This window comes from Aphelocoma coerulescens, chromosome 2 (assembly GCF_041296385.1).
Source record: "Aphelocoma coerulescens isolate FSJ_1873_10779 chromosome 2, UR_Acoe_1.0, whole genome shotgun sequence".
Classification (NCBI taxonomy): Eukaryota; Metazoa; Chordata; class Aves; order Passeriformes; family Corvidae; genus Aphelocoma; species Aphelocoma coerulescens.
Window position 1 is genome coordinate 39,609,990 of NC_091015.1, and position 17,297 is coordinate 39,627,286.

The 17,297-nt window shown below is 39.9% G+C and overlaps 1 long non-coding RNA gene across 1 annotated transcript; it reads left to right on the plus strand.

Moving 5' to 3' along the window:
• The first annotated feature begins 946 nt into the window (after positions 1-946).
• LOC138106460 (uncharacterized) lies at positions 947-10,291 on the plus strand. The gene is made up of 3 exons (XR_011148996.1): positions 947-1,015; positions 8,284-8,321; positions 10,073-10,291. It is a non-coding gene; the product is annotated as an uncharacterized lncRNA (long non-coding RNA).
• The last annotated feature ends 7,006 nt before the right edge of the window (positions 10,292-17,297 follow it).

Consider the following 17,297-nt stretch of genomic DNA (forward strand, 5'->3'; position numbering starts at 1 on the left):
GTTCCCTCCCCCTGCACACACATCTTAAAAAAGACATAGTAGAACTGAAAAAAAGTAGAGAGGGGAGTGATAGAACTGATCAAAGGTATGGAACAGCTTCCAGGTGAAGAATAAGTAACTGCACCATGACTCTTTAGCCTCCAGAGACTTTTCTGAGGACAGACACTTTACAGAGATCTACAAAATCAGGTACAGGGCAGGGTCATTGCACAGGCAATGTGTGGTCCCTGTGAGTGGAACTGGAGGACATCAAAAGGAAGCATCCAGTGGCAGTTTTGAAAAGCAGGAGGCTGGTGTGGTGGAGCTCCCTTCTGCAGGGTGATGTGGATATGACAGGATAAATCCTTTCAATGAAAAGGTATCACAGCTGGCTAAGTTGCTGAAGCATGAAATGCTGCAGGATGTGAAAATATTTCTGGGTAGAAGTATTATACTCTCCACTAACAACTTCTATTTGCCTCTGCCAGCAGCAAGATGCCAGGGTTAGATAGAGTTTTGGCCTGATTTGACACAACTGAACAGTTCAGAACTGCTCAGTACTTAAATAGCACACCATGGGCAGAACAGAGATCACATTTGGGATCAGCCCTGTGTGCTGTGCAGTGAGCAAACACAGTCCTGGCATGGTCACACAGGACAGACATCTTGGGCCACACCTGCCTGACTACACTCCACTGTCTCAAGGCCAAGCTTGCCCAGGCCAACTGGCAGTGTAGACAGAGGGAGGCAGGAGCTGTCAAAGTCATTGGTTTTTAGCAATATAGCCACAGCTGGCAAATGCAAGAGACGTTCAACAGCTCTTGGCAAATTGTGCTGTTGGAGCACAGCTGAGAACATTTGGAGCACATCTGCAAGAACATTTGCTGAAACACACCTGGGTCCTACTGTGTTTGTAATGGTGACCCCATAAAAAGGCTGTGGGCCTTAGCTTCTAATAGCTAGTCCATGTAAGGACAGTTGGGACTTGTCAGGTATTCACAGCTTCAGAGTTACTCAGTTAACAGGGAGCAGTATGGTAAGATTTGTATTATTTTCTTGCCATTCTCAGTGGAGTTAAGCCGTACTTGAGTAAGGTAGACATTAAGGCTGTGCTAATTGTCAGCATTGTAATCTCCTCTCGAAATCTTTCATCCTTGTTTGCTCCCCCTCACCTGATTTGCTCTACTACATTATCTTTCAGGGCATTATCCAACAAGAATAATGGGCAAGAGAAAAATAGGTCTCTGGGTACTACACACTGTAGTACCAGGAGTGCTTCCAAATTCTTGTGCAAAGGTACACAAGCTGGCCACAGCCCAGTTTCATATGAGAGTGAGACTGTGCACATGTCAGGCTTCCCTACACCTCAGCTTTTGCCAAGTATCACCCCAACACATTCTCCAAATGAAAGCTCTCCCCACCCACCCTGTGCCCACCACCCAGGTGGTACCCAGGGGTGTAGATGGAGCCAAAACGCCAAAGCTTAAGCAACCTGATGCCTGTAGGCTTTAAAGCTGTTAAACTTTTAACATTTGAATAGCTCACCTAAAGCTATGAGTTACTCAATGCTTAAACTCAAGCACTTGCTTAATTAATTTGCTGGCTTGGGGCCTAAAAGTTTGGTAGCTGTTACCTAAATGCCATGCCTACTGCTGCTCTGTGAACTCCCTGCTCTTTTTTGTGGTCTGGATCTTCTCTTCCCACATGCGCAAACCCAAAACACCGACCCCTGCAGCCAGGGCAACCCAGGCTGCCATAACTCTTCTGACAGCTTCCAAGGAGCTGGCTGCTGGGAGTACATTTAGCCATGCGTGACCTTACAACTGTCCCTGGACATTGAAAGGCTCTCCTTTTCTTAGCTGGAGAAATGATAAATTTCATTGACACTTCTCCTCATTCCTATGCCCAACTGGGAGCACTTCAGAATTCAAGCTAATGTTTTTGTTACAAGGATTTTTCCCTTCTTCTTTTTCTTTAATGGACTGCTTTGCTGCAGTAGAAGTTCCTTTACTGTTAAATCCACCATCTCCAACAAGGAAAAAGAGTTCCCTCTAGCCACCAGCTTTTGTAATAACATCCAGCTGCCTCCATCCGCACTTTAAATGTGGATTTCTGTTTGCCTAGCAGTAAAACTGTAATCTGAACATCATTGACAAGTCTACTGAAAAGTTATTTAGATCCTAAATTATTATACTGGTTTTTCAGAGGGAAGGAAAAACAAATTTATCCAGGGGCAGACAGAATGCCAAACTGAGACCAAAAATATTGGCCATAATAATAAACTGAAAATGTTTGGAATAATTTTGAATAAAATGCTCGTTCAAAAATGTTTTCCAGTTTTTGGAGAAAAGCCAGTATAGTCAAATAGGTCTGGGAAAAAATATCCTGATATTAGAACAAGAAATAATTAGCTTGTAATAGAATTCAAAGAATCCTCATTTTAGTTCTTCAAACAGACTCAGGAACTGAAAATATTTCTATTTCATTTCTATTTATTTTATATGAATCCTAATGTACTAACTTCTGGTATTAAATCTTGCTTAAAATCAACCTTTTCAGATTATTTGGTGATCAATGCACTCTTTAGTCCACTTTGAGTGTTAGGAACAAGCCAGAAAGAAGAGATCAACATTTCATGTAAAAAATGATGCTGAAATATGTAGAGGTTCTGCCAAGCCAATATGGCTATAAAAAATCTCTATCAAGTGGTTGAAGCAGACATGGTGTAGACACCTCACAAACAAACCAGTGACCATGTTCAAACACTACTCAGTTGAAGACTCTGTCCATAATCTATCCAAGAATACTGAGGAAATGAGGATGGAAGAAGTGATATCAATATGGGAGTGTGGGAGGTAGAACAGAGAAGAAAAATCAATTTAATATAATATTGAAACAATGATTTCAAATTAAAGTGAAAACTCGAATAATATACCAAGTAAATGATCACAAAAACTATCACTTTGAGAGCATGAGAAAAGACTAGAGAGAGGAAAACCAGAAATGATTGCTATAATAAGGACAGAAAAGCACAAGAGAAATCAAATCTGACATTAATTGTAGGATTGCGTAGGACTTATTGTAACTATGGAAAGATATACTGTGCTGTGGGTTGCATTCTGCTTTCAATATTTACATGAGGTTTTTGAAAGTTAACTACTCTTTTATTATATCACATGAATAAACCAAAGAAGAGAATGTGAGAAAGGAGAATTAGCTCTCAAGACAGTGGAAAATGTGCAACAGTATTTGTCATCATATTGGTCTAATACTCATTTTCCATAGTAACTAGATTGTCATTAAAGAATAACAAAAATTTCACATGAGATTTTAACCTCTGCTAGAAACCTTAAGCTGCACAAAGATGCATCAAAGCTCTCTATCAGATGTCCTGTTGGAGTCCAGGGCTCTCCCCAGGCTCTGATGCCCAGCTTACGAGGCCCTGGCAACTCTGATAGAGAACATAGAGTTAATGTTTTTTCATTAGCTTAATTTTTTTAGACATTTGGATTATATGTAACAGTGATTTTGTTAGTCAGAGGGGGAGCTGACACCATCAGTGCTGAGCACACCGTCCCCACTGGTTACTCCACTGCCAGGTGCCTCAGGGAAATTAGGGCAGAAATCCTTTTTCCTGATGGTGACATGCAGCCAATTTTCAATTTTGGGGTGTGACACAACCGTGGGTGTTAAACAGTGCACAACAGGTCCTCACAGCCACCATGCATTACTGTGCCTACTGGCCAGGAGACCAAAGACAATAAGTGCAGCAACTACGGCTTGAATTCTCTTTAAAATTACCTTTGTCAGTGCTCACAAAACCTGTTTCCTTGCTGAAGAAAACTCTAAATTGGTGGATGCTGGGTGCTAGGATGATACATCCCCTCCATGTTGTATTTGATTTCTTTCTACCTATGGGGCTATCTCACTCTTCAGTCTAACCTAATAAGGCTGTTTTCCTACTCTTAAGCTTTCTGACGATATTTGCTCAACTAGCAAAAATATTTTCCACTGGGTATTAAACAACTTGCTTTAAAATGGATTTTTATGTCTCAGTCACGCATGTGCTTCAGAAACAACCAGACAACAATTCACTGGTGACTGGTTTCATTTGAATATATGTTTCCTATGGCCTATCACCAGATGATAAATGTTAAGCTATTTATAAAAATGAGATTTTAAAAAGCTGATAAATATTTGCATATTATGAGGAAGAAAAAATGCTCAAGAAAATAAGTCATTAATTTAATGCAAATTTCAATGCAAACTATTTATGTATCATGGATTGTTACTAAAATGTGTATCAGGCAGTGGAGTTAATACTATTGTCTTCTCAAAAAACCTATTTGGTAGATGTAAACTAATATTCACTAAATCTTCTTGTGACATAGGCTTGCTATAAATGAAAGACCAATTCCGCTTCCTCCATGGATGTGGATTTCTTTTTGGAAGACTTTCCTTCTTTGAAATACATAGCAGATAATTCATTTTGTGAGACTTGGCAAGATCAGGGCAGAAGTCTGAAAGACTGACAGAAAAAATAAATGAGAAGAAAGTAGTTCATGGGAAAAAATACCTGGCTTGTGTTTGAACCAACAATCGATCTAAAAATGCTATTTGATTTGCGTATAGACCATTTCTGTGACATTTATTTTAAATATTTTCATAAAATGCATTTTAAACAGATTGTATAGGTTGCAAATGAAGTCAGATTAATGTTTCATTACAAGAAAGGGAAAACTGCAAAAACCAATAATGCAGGATGTTAAACTGTTAAAATATAAACAAAACTCTAGACCTGTTTGGGAAACTATTTTCATTCCTGCTATTCCTAGCACAATAATGTTACTCAAGCCTCATAAATGCTGGATAAAGGTTCAGTTGATATCTGTAAGAGAAAAATCTTAGATATTAGTTCTTTGATATTCTTATATGCTAGGTTCTGGCCAGGACAGAAACATGTCCTTTGAAGACTGCCATTGAGTTGGTCTCACTGCAGGAACACCTAACTTTTATGACCTTTACTACCAAAATTGGACAAGACTGCTGGACTAGTTCACAAGAGACAGCTCCAGTGTTCATTATTTTATGAAGTGAAATACAAACGATACCTTCAGATGAGGAGCAAAGTTTCAGTCATAGCAGATTCCAAAAAATACTTCCTCCTTTCATGTTCAAGGTTCAAAGCTTTGCAAGTCTGGAAAGCTCGATAGAGGATGGAGAGTTGGCCAGATTCTATTCATTAGAGCACGTCTTAACTGTCAGCTTGTAAAATAAACCTTCTCCCTCACCTCTTCCACCTCCTTCAAAAAACATAATGCAATCCTGACAGAAAGCTGATAACTTCACCACGCAAAAGGAAACCTGAAATCTGCAGACAAGGATTTTACTATGTGCTGAGCCTGGAAAGTGGAAGGAAAATAATGTAGCATTGTCCCCTACACGCAGAATTTCAGGTAGAAATCCTCCAACAGTGTAGGAAATGTGTTCATGTTGTACAGATTCCCACTTAAGCAGGAATAGACAGTGGCTTATCCGTCATGGAGTGGCTTGTAGAGACTTATACTCTATAGGTTATTTGCTTATTATATACAGCTGTCTATATCTCTATCTCCCCAAACACACACAGGAGTGTGAACACACACATACTCCTGAGATATTTTTCTTTTATGCATTTCAGACTATTTAGAATCAAATCCCTGTTTTTTAGCCTGTGGACTTGCATCTGCTATCTAGAGTTAGTGGTGCTCTTCCAGAGTGAATGGAGAGTTAAACTATATAAAACATTGTATCTGAAATAAATGTTGTCCTAGGCAAGCCTATCCTCTTAAAATGTAGCAGGAGAATCTCCAGATGAGATCTCTGCAGAATATTGGTGTTCCTTCAATCATTTTCTTGATCAAATCCAACCCAAAAAAAGGTGCAAGCACTGTGCCAGCACAATATTTCTCATTAACCATCACACACTTATATGCATGCAGTATTTGGTGTGCAACATATATTTATGACTGTGTGAATAAACATACATTAGAAACACAAAACATATGATTCTCTGCTGGTGAATATCCTGTTGCTAGTTTTAGCACAACATTTATGGTTGCAGATCTCCCAGATTTCACCATGATTAGAACAGTTTATTCAATGTACAGTTTACTAGCAAATATTTCAACTATTGATTAGTTCCGTTTGTCACTGGCTTCCTGATCATGATTGCTTCAGTCACTGGAATAAATTTTATGGTTCTTTTCACTATTATGCTACAGGAATAAAGGACAGAAGACAGAGGTAGTTTTACTGTTTCTTGAGCTGTACAGAGACTTCCAAAGTTCTTAAAGACACTTCTGCCACCCCCAATCCTGCCCTTTTGCAGGTTTATGTGAGAATTTGCTTTTATTTTTATTTATATGTTTCTAACCTTTCTGTTGTTTTGTTTTTTCATTGTTCTATAACAACCTTGAAATTGTCTCTCTAGAAGTGATTTACCTCTCCAGTAGCTGTATGTATGTCTGGAATAATAACTTGGTACTTAAACTTCAGGATTGGACCTGCCTTGATAATATTGTGCATTATGAGAGATTAGCACTTTGTTTCTTCATAATATCAAACCACATTTGCATGCCAGTCCCCTAATCCTGCAGAACTTGAAACACGAGAGATGCAGTGGGAGTGAACAGAACAGAACTCAAAGACTGACACGGAGAGAAACTAAAACAGACTTTGTACATTTAAACAGCATTATCACCTCAAAACAGGTACAGGTTAGCCTGAGGGGAAGGGCAAGTGAAGAGAGGAAGAATGAGATTCTCTGTTGTCTTCTGGTTATGTTCACTTTGCAGCTGAAGGATAATTGTTCCTTGCCCAAACTACACCATGAGGAAAAGAGTAGAGAAAATAGTACAGAAAGTACTATTTTTTCAATTCCCCCTAATGACATTAATTCCCTGTTTCTAAAACTCTTGCTTGGGTCAAGACCTTGTTAACAGAATCTGCACCTGAGTAAGAATGGAGTAACCCAGCTGCTTACAGGAGCTGGTTCACTATGATAGTGTTCCCATTGCACCATTTTCCATGTGTAACAGTCCTGTCTGCCTTTGTCAGAACCTGAAACTAGAGCTGCTAAAAAAAAAGAGAAAAGGGTGTTTTATTCTATGAAATGCCCCAGAATGACTCTCAAAAGACATGTTTCTTGGCTGTTAGGGTGGCTGCCCATCTGGTTATACTTTTCAAGAAAAATTATGATTGAATATTCCTTCTTATGTGAAACAGAATTGTTAATTCAGAAATATCAGAGTGATCTGGTTTTTGTTCTGTCACAGCCTGGTGTTCAGGTTAGTCTATTAAACTACTTCAGCACTTTATTTCATCCACTCCAAATCTGCTATTCTTTAGCCTTTGAATAAAGCAGTCCTGACTCATGCTCCTTGCCATTCCCTCAGATATCTGTAGCTCAACAATCCAGTTAGCATTAAACATTAAACTTTAGGAATAAGCTTTAATGGTCTTGCCCTGCAGAAAGTGTGCTTACTGAATTTGGAAATAGTCAGGATCAAAATTGGCCAAAGCCTCTCCAGTCCATGGATCCAGGGATCATTTTTCCTCTGACTGCTCTGTGGTTGTGGCACAACTTCATTGACAATTTAATCTCTTCCTCTTCTCATTCTTCTCATTTTTTGTGCTAGACAGTTGCCTGAAGTGTTCCTTTTCTTGTTTAGTCACACATGTTCCCATTCTCTCTATTTTTTAAGAGTTTTTCTCCATCTTGCTTTCTGTGAGAACTTTTGGGTCTTGTTATCTTATGTATATGAGACCTTATATATACCATGTACTAAGACCAAAAGGAGGAAATTGTGCTACATTTGATAACACCTTGCTTTTCTGTGATGCTGCTTTGCGTTAGATGTCTGGATAAAGTTACTGTTAAAAGTGACTGGGGAGCCAGACTTCACCTGTGTGTTTTGTAACAGTGGCAGCCTTCTGTTTGCCACCCAGACAAAGTCTTGGAAATTCACATTAACTCACCACTTAGCATTATCTATCTGCTTTTGGCTGATTACTGATTTACCTTTGAGTTTTAGAAGTAATCTTGCACCAAGTGCTGATTTAGTGCTGACTGTGGTTTGGATTAAAGGCGCCTGTTCATCATCATTACAGCCTGTGAACCATCTACTCTAATAGAACATTTATCATGCATTCATTAATTCATGCTTGAGAAATGCTTTACAATTGTTAAGCAGTACATAAATGCTGATTTATTGTTTTTCTGAAATGTGCTGTTATTGATCATCCTGTTTGGGTTTGTTGCAGAACTTTCTGGAGATTGTACTGACTGTACTGCATTCTTGGTGAGTCCATGGGCAGGGACTTCATAGCCCAAAGGAAACAGAGAGCTGAGTAATGATGGCCCAAACCTTTTTCTGCTTGGACAGAGATCTCAGCAATCTCTGTGGCCCTTGTCACTCAGAGGACCAGAAGATGAAGAAAGCAGTGTGTTACTGCAGAGGACAGCCTTTCCCTCCTCCCACTCTCCTTAGGGAGACACTGGTACACACCTCCAGCCCACTCTGACTGTACTTTGCAATCTAGGATCTCAGCAAATGCTTTGCCATCACGTTTTCTGTCCTCCTGAGGGCAACAGCAAAGCAGGTTTGGCATCTCCTCCTTACAAGCCTCACTGCTCTCACACATACATCCCACAGAGGCTCAGATCACAACTTAAGTAGGATTTCTTGGCATCACATACTGCATGACTCAGTCTGGGTGGTCAAGGCCCGTTTGCATCTTTAAAAGAAAGACAAAAATCCAAGTATATTTTCAAACAGAACTGAGTTCACCAGATAAAGGAAATGCCTTTTTCTGGTGTAGCATGAGGTTTTACAAGGCTGTTGAGTTACCCAGACAAAACCCAAATGAGGTCTTGAATGGTGCCATCTCTGAGGGATGCCAGTTTGTGACTGTATGGAGCACCTTTCTGCCTGTTGGAACAGCCTATCCATGATTTAGCAAAACACCTTAAAACCAGGCTACTAGAACCAGACAAAGTTTAGACTGGCACCAAATGGTTAAGTAATCTATTGCAACCCCAGAAACAAAAATAGAAGCATAAAATGGAACATCAACTTTGTCCAAACTTTTAGTTTCATTCCTAGCTGCTCACAGTGACCTTTCCCCAGCATGTCCCTCTCTATCTCAGGCAGAAACCAAGCTCACACTGTCAGTGTGCTGCTGTAGAGGGCTGCCATGTAGAACATCTGAGCCAGCCAAGCTGAGGGACAAGTTTGAGAAGCAATACTACCATGGAACAGACCTGTTGCTCTGGCTTGTCTGCTGTTTGTAGGTTATCTTCTTCATTGAAACCAAATTTAGAGGAAGGCCATTTTAATTATATTCCTCTCTGTTCCTATAATTATAATTTCATGCAAAACAACAATATTTTAAATACACTTAAGTCAAGGGGTAAAAGAGATAGCAATCTCATTGGCAAGAGTAAAAGCTGCGTTCCACCTACCAACAGAGGCTCCACCTGTAGAAAAAATGGAGAGTGGTGCCTGAAAAGGATTTTAACTTTGCATGGCTGTTGCTCTTCCTTTCAGAAAATCTAGTTTCATCAGTGGTCTGTGATACATGACTTTCTCGGCCTAACTGTGACATATAGAAAAGGGGTCCTGTTGCCATACAGACTACTTCAAAATAGGTTACTCAAAGATTTGTTGATAGAAGAATGCAGAATTATTAATGACAATTTTTCCTGCCTAACATAACCATGCTGATCTCATTCAAATCTAGCCCAGCTATGAATGAGACCCATTCAGTTTAACATAGGAAGGGTTTGCAGGATTCAGATTCCATGTTTGACACAATTAATAGTGTTTATAAGTTCAAGAATGTTGCTGTTAGGATGGAGTGTATTCAAGAAAAGTGATCATATTTCATAGCACACTTAGAGGGTGAAGAGGCACTTGACATAAAACACTCTCGTTTACATAATTCAAATCATTTGGTTGTTTAAGAAGATTTATGTTTTCTTCAGCCTCTTTCCCTCCCTTATTCTACTAGTTTCATGTGTAACGTAAATTTTATTTTTCTCCTATTCCAGTTCCTAGCCTTTGAGAGGATCGAAACAAACAAAAAAACCTCCCCAAACCGTTGTGAACTGAGTTCCAGCAAAACTGAATAGCAGCAAAATTAAAGCATGCTTTTGCCTTTAGTGGTTCTGTAGCTGTATGAAACAAACTGTAGCATTGTCATGAAATTCATATAATGAAATGAATAGAAATGATTCTGCCCGTTAAAGCCATAAATAGAAAGAGAACATACTGAGAAAGGTACATAAAACTAGCATATCTTGAAATAAATCAATAGAAAATAAAGAGGCACTTGAAAAAAGGTGTATTGGGGGAATATAGAATTTTTAAAATGCAAATTCTGCAGTCAAAATAACTGTGATATTGACTTTTTTTGCACTCACAGAATCCTTTTTTACCAACCTGGCTATGCAACTAGTGAAATATCATTCTGACTTCAGACCCCTTCAGATCCAGATCATATTGACAAAAAAGCAGGCTCTGCTTCAGGAAAGCATCTGTACCTCAGTGCCCAAGTTCCACTGAAATCCACTTGCTTTAACTTTAGCTCATATAGCTGCTACCTCATGTTGGGGGCAAAAAAAGAACAAAAAGTTCAATGTGGAGGAGGTACTTTTCAACAAAATGTAACTCTAAATCAGGGAAGTAGGCATATACTAAATGAAATTTTTTTAGGCTGTAAAAGGGACAGAAAAGTTATCTCAGTTACAGAGGGACATATAAATGTGATTGATGGGCTGGGATAAAAGCAAGAGAAAAGCAGAATCGAGACAGCTTCAGAGTACAGGAAACAGTCTGTCCACCAGACATTATGTTTACATGGCACCCTCTGTGCTGCTGCAAAGCTGCTAGTACAAGAAAATGCTCCATGAAAGACCAATTAGTTAGATATTTAACATGTATGCCAGAAGAAAAACCTGGCCTTGACTGATTAACCTGGAAGGCATGTTTACCCTGCAGCATTTGTTGTATCGTGGTTCCTCAGCTCCTCAAAGAGGCGCAAGCACTGGCAACATCTTCTGCCAGAGGCCCTCAGGGGCTGTTTATGGGTCTTCTTGAGAAAAATGCCTAGTCACAAATTAACATGATTTAAAGATCCGAACTGCAAGCAGATACAAAAATACCTTTGAGGGAGCTGAGGCAGTTGCAGAGCCCTGGAATGGAAATGAAGCAGCCTGTATTGGGCACCTAACACATACTGCACGCTACCCTTCCAGGTGGTAAAGCCTGGCTTGTGCTTTTGTTCTTTATCAGCTTTTAAAACTGAAGAACAAAAAAGGAAAACAAAAGTAAAAGAAAAAACCAACCAAACCCTAAACTAACCAACTAACAACAAAACCCCACCAAGTCTTCCTGAACAAGGAGCTCCTTTCAGCTGGATATTAATTAGAGAAGCAAACGCTGAATCTCCTGGCCCTCTGCTGAGCTCCTCGCAGTGAAAAGTACAAAGTGAGGGCCTGCTGTGTGGGTAAACTGATGACTCACTTTTAATATCAGGTTGAGCCAGGATCTTGAAGGCTGCCAAGTTAACTCTACAGGGATCCCCACTTCAGCCCACTCACATTTCCTAATAACAGCACAGCATTTCAGCAGGCTGCGCTTAAGCGAGGCACTTTGATTTGTAAACAGAGGCGGCCTAGGAAATAATGTACCAGTGTGGTTAGCTGGATAATGTCGTAAGACAACAAGGTGTAATGGCAGCACTGGTATTAAATGGCCAGAGGATATTGCTCAAATTTGAATGTGACAGCGATTAATAAGAGATAATTTTTAATGGCATTTTAAAATTCTACCCGTGCTCTCTGTAGTCCCAGGAGAGGTATTACTGCCCCTCTTTGAATCATATAGAAAGGAAAAGGCTGCTGGTAAATGTATGCCTACAGAAGTACACATTTTAAAGAATTTTAATTTATTGTTGGAAGACTAAAAAATATTTTATACAAAATAGACTGCTTGTTCCTGTATTTTGACATAAGGGCTTAAACCATCATGCTTGCTTGAATAGTTTCATGGGTTCTTTAGACATTTACTTCAGGTCCCCTAGTCTCAGACTGGTGAAATTTAGGATGTGCAGAAACACCCCAGAGTACTGACTCACTGCTGGCAGATTTGCATCTCATTCTATCCCGGCATAAGCTACGACTCATGCACTGTTGCCATGCAGATCAAAAGATGCATGTTTATTGTCTTGGCCACATGACTGAAAATATATTGCTGTGTAAGCTCTGCATTAGGCTTCCTGCTTGAGGACAAACCTCTTTCTGTTCAGACATAAAAAGGTTTCTTAAAAGAGATGTCTGTTTGGTTATAAGACTCCACTGCCAAACTGATTGCAAATCCAGTAGTGTATTCTGAAATGTTAAACAACTCTGTGAAAGAGGTTTAACTCCCTACCCACCCTTCTTACCTTCTTTGCCCGCTTGGCTAAGGCTTCAGCTTTCTTTGTGGCAAGCAGTCTTTCACATGCCTAACATTTGGCACTCTTTCAGGATTAGGGTCTTATGCCTGTCCTGTATGCACAGCCTAATGTGCAGCAGGTTTAAGTCCTGTGGTAGGAAATGAGTGTTTTTTCCTTTTCACTAAATCACTTTTATTTCCACTTGGCGGTCACACAAAGTGAGGAGAAAATCCTAACCGTGGGTTGTTTAAAAATCTGAACCCAGGCAAACAAAAGGAAAAGTCCTCAGCTGACCAGTGCCATTGCACCTGCCCAATCTCCCCCAGCTGAGGCCCTGGGGCAGGAAGCATCCACCACACTCTCAATACACTTCTGCTTCATCTGCAAGCAGCAGGTTGTCAGCCCTTGGTTTCCTGCTTGGACGGTGCTCCACAGACCTCAGGAGGTAACTTCTCTCCACATTAAGGACCTGCTAGGTCCTAGATATGCCTTAGGTCATTTGTAAACCATGATTTTTCTTCTGATGTCTGTAATGGTACAATATGATATAAGGTTTTTTCAAACTTTATTAATAGTTCAAGCAAAGAACTGGTTTTAAATTACCTTAAAGATGGCAACAGTAAAAAAAAACTGTAGCATTTCCTAACTGTACCAGTGTAGCAGCTCGTACAGAGATTGATGATGATATACATCTGCAAGTGTTTGAGGCAGTTATTTTGGTATGTAAACATGCCTGTTGGGAAGGAGGGGAAGAAGCCTTCAATTGGTTTAAAGGAGGTAATATTAAAACATATGTAAATCACAGAATTACAGAATCAACTAGGTTGGAAAAGACCTCTGAGGTCATCAAGTCCAAGCTATGACCTAACACCTCCTTGTCATCTAGACTGTAGCAGCGAGTGCCACATCTACTCTTTGCTTAAACACCTCCAGGGATGGTGACTCCACCACCTCGCTGGGTAGCCCATTCCAGTGTACAATCACTCTTTCTGTGAAGAAATTCTTCCTATTGTCCAACCAAACCCTCCTCTGGTGCAGCTTAAGACTGCGTCCGCTCCTCCTGACACCGGTTGCCTGGGAAAACAGGCCAATCCCCACCTGGCTACAGCCTCCTGTGAGGTGGTTGTAGAGAATGAAAAGGTCTCCCCTGAGCCTCCTCTTTTCCAGGCTGAACAACCCCAGCTTCCTCAGCTGCTCCTCACAGGATTTGTGCTCCAGACCCTTCACCAGCCTTTTTGGTCTTCTCTGGAAGAGTCGCTGTGGCATTTGCAGTTCCTCAGTTTGTGGTCGGCTGCTTATTGATTCTTCATGTTCTAGGTTATATTCAGAAATGGAGCATCTTCAAAATTTTAAATTTTGTCTGAATAGTCTCTACAAATCTTTTTCTTCGATATAGACCAAAACTGCGAGAACTTTTGCTGCAGGAAGAGCACAATTTGTCCGAAAGCTTGGCATAATGTCCACCGCACTGAAGGCTGTGCAGAAATAGTAGTTTAATTATAATAGGCCTCCACACCTTTTGGTAGCACTAACTGTAAATGACCTCTGTGTTTTCAGTGCATTGAAATGAGTTCCCTGAAATGTGCTCATTTTTCATTGCAGTGATATTTTTCCACTGGTATAGAAGCAGACTGAGACAGCATAGATATAGCAAGCTCTGTTCTGGTTTGACGAGAAAATGCCAAAGCTAAACATCCCCAGTCTTCATAGCAATTAAACCTGGCACAGGTGCAGTAACATTATTTGCTTGCTGTTGGGACTAATCCTGATGGTATTGATGTGACTGTTTCTCATTTCAGTATTTTGTACTTGTTAGTCTTCTCAGAAGACAGCCTAGGGGCATTGATTTTTTTTTCAGCAGTTTTTTGAACCAGACCCATGTTAAAAAATATCAATGAGCCTTCTACGGATATAGATGTCGCAGGACATTCAGGATATTAATGAGAGTCAGAGATGAGCATGAAAGAGGCTGTGGATGAGAAGTGGGAATGAGACGTACTGCATCATTTTCAACTGTTTGGTGGAAGTCATAGGGATAAAATTACAAACTTTTGTAATGCCCATGAGAACACAGGGGCTCCATAGTGCATTGTGAGCACATGGAAACACAAAAATGCAGCAAGAATCTTTCTTGTCCTATTGTATTTGAAGAACAGAAGTTGTTAACAGTTGTGGGGATTTTTTGGTTCCCACCCCAGGTAAAAAACCAGCGCAAAACATCTTTTCCCTCCAAAATAGCCATGAGTCTGAGAGTCAGAGAACTCACCTGGAATACATAAGTAAGAAATGTCAGTGCCAGAATAGTTTATTATCAAGGCTCTGGCTTTGACAAGCAATAGACGATTTTCTGGAACAGGAGTCTCTCTCCAGGAGCTGGAGCAATTTATCATATCATCTCCCTTTCTGCAAATTTTGGGTGTTTTACTATCAGTGAATTTTCTACCAGTCCTTGGCTGGAGTAAAAAGACACTGGTGCACTGATATCAGGGAATTTGCATTGCTTGTGTCTGCTGTGAACTCAGCACTTGTTGGGAGGTTTCAGTAAGGTCCTTCGGAATTTAGAATTTCATGTACTTTTTATCCACAAAAAATTAACAAGTTTGAAGTTCCAGCAGCTGGATTGGTTTAAAGATTTGACTTTATTTGACAGCCTGCTTTGTAATTGCAGTAGTGACATGTAGGAGACTTATTTTGGACTCTGAAAGATTAAACAAGATCAGGCCTGCCAGGCCTCTAGAGAAACCCATGTGGCAATAAGAAGTGCAGATTCAGCAAACCTCTGGCCATTCCATAGCCCTAGTTCTGCAAAATAAATATATATATGAGCACTTCAAACTAATTGTGGCTACTGAATGACAAAGATTATAGATTTATTTGAGAGTTGAGGAGCATAATTGCTATGAATTTGAGAAAAAAAGTATAAGTGATTTCGAGGAAAAAGCCCAATACCTTGCTATTATACTATTAAAGCAGACAGTTGCAGTATTTTCCAAAAGTACAAGAGAGTTGGAGTTCCACAGGATTATAAAACCCCAGCTTCTAACGGGAATTTTTGTGCTTATTTCCTTGCTTTTCATCCTAGACTATGGCAGAATGACAAGGACTCCTTGCCTACAGATGTTACTAATTATCATAACTTACATGAAAGATGCTCAGATACTTTAGTAATGAACAGTATGTAGGTTAAAAGTGTAATAGCAACTCCATTTTTCTAATGAACACTTCTGATTTGACACTACTCCTTCAACTAAAATTTTTAGCACTTGATAAGAGACCTGATATTGCAATATACCAGTATGAATGACATTCATTCCCTGCTTGTTGTGGCTGTTCATGGACTGAGCTGTCCATGAATGCAGGTGCCTGTTACCTCCAAAGCCAGATAACTCCTATGCTATTTCATAAGCTGTTCTGATGAGGATTCTGGGACTAAGGAGGACCTCACCAATTTCTCCAGCATAGGATTTAATCTCAAGTGAATTTTCAGGCCAGAGGAATGAGTTTCAAAGAGCACACCCACTTCTCTCTGCAGATCTCAACATCATTTTGCTAATGTAATTAACATCCATGACAATTTAAACAATACATTTACTCAACTGTTTTTGGAGCCCCATGACACCTCGCTAAGTTACTTTCCAACACTGTTGTAAATCAAAAGAGAAAGGCTAAGGTCACTGCGTTTGCTGTATGTTTCAGTTTGGGACCCTGATTGCTTTACCAACTGCTCATTGATGTTGTTTTCATAACTTGCTAAGGAATACTTCATTTCTTGCTCCAAGACTTTAATTTGTATCCTCACCTGACATGCAAGGTAGCCTTTATCTTGAATATAATATGCTTAAATGTAAAAAACAAAAAACCAACTCAGGACAAGTACTTGCAAAGGACAAAGCGTACAGCAAAAATTTAACAGAAGCAGTAGAAAATCATGTACTTCTTTGATGTTTTGCTTTTAAGTTTTCCATTCCATCTGGGCACAATTCCCATTCTTACAGGGAGCAGTGTAGACATATTGTTTGAGAGCAAAGTAAAAACTTGGACAAAATCTTCAAGAACAGTTTCTGTGGAGAGAGCGGCCCAGCAAAACAAAGCGATGGATAAATAGTGGAACAAAATGTTATTGGCTTGAACTGGTAGATGGTAATGGAAAAGCAGGAGAAGAGAGAGCAGACGGGCCCAGGGCAGGATCAGTCCTCAGGACAGACGTCCATCACTGACCCAGCTGGGACAGTTCCTCTGCTCTGGACTGGGGCGGTTCCCTCAGGGAATCAGAGACAGAGCAGCATGTGAATCTCTAGCAGGGAGTTTCAGACACGTCTGGGTCGTGATGCAGACTGTATTCAAAACAATACTTTTTGTTGTGCTGAGTAAGGGTCTGGGAAGCACCAGCTCCCAGCCATGCAAATTTTGTCACAATGCAATTTCTAAGCCAATATTAAAAGTGCTGGTGACAGACGATTTTCATCCACAGTAGATATTTCAATTTCCCAGCTAGCAGACCCTTAATATTTTATGCCACTATTTCAATACTTTTTACCTGTCTAACATATGCTGTGTGCTTCATATAACACCGTGTATACAATTCTGTTAAATATGAAGAAAAACCAATAGTATAATTAGGGGTCAATGGAAGGTGAAGGTGTTGATAAGATTTACTCAAGTCTCCTATTCAAGGAGTGTTTTTTTCTTGGATAGTTTTCATTTATTTATCACACAAGACTGTTAGAGCTGAAAAAACCTAAGGAGATTATGAAATTGAGGGATTTGATGTGATCCTGGGAGTTCAGACTCACAGATGCTAAATTTTCTTCCACTAACAAAATGCTGCATAAGAAGAA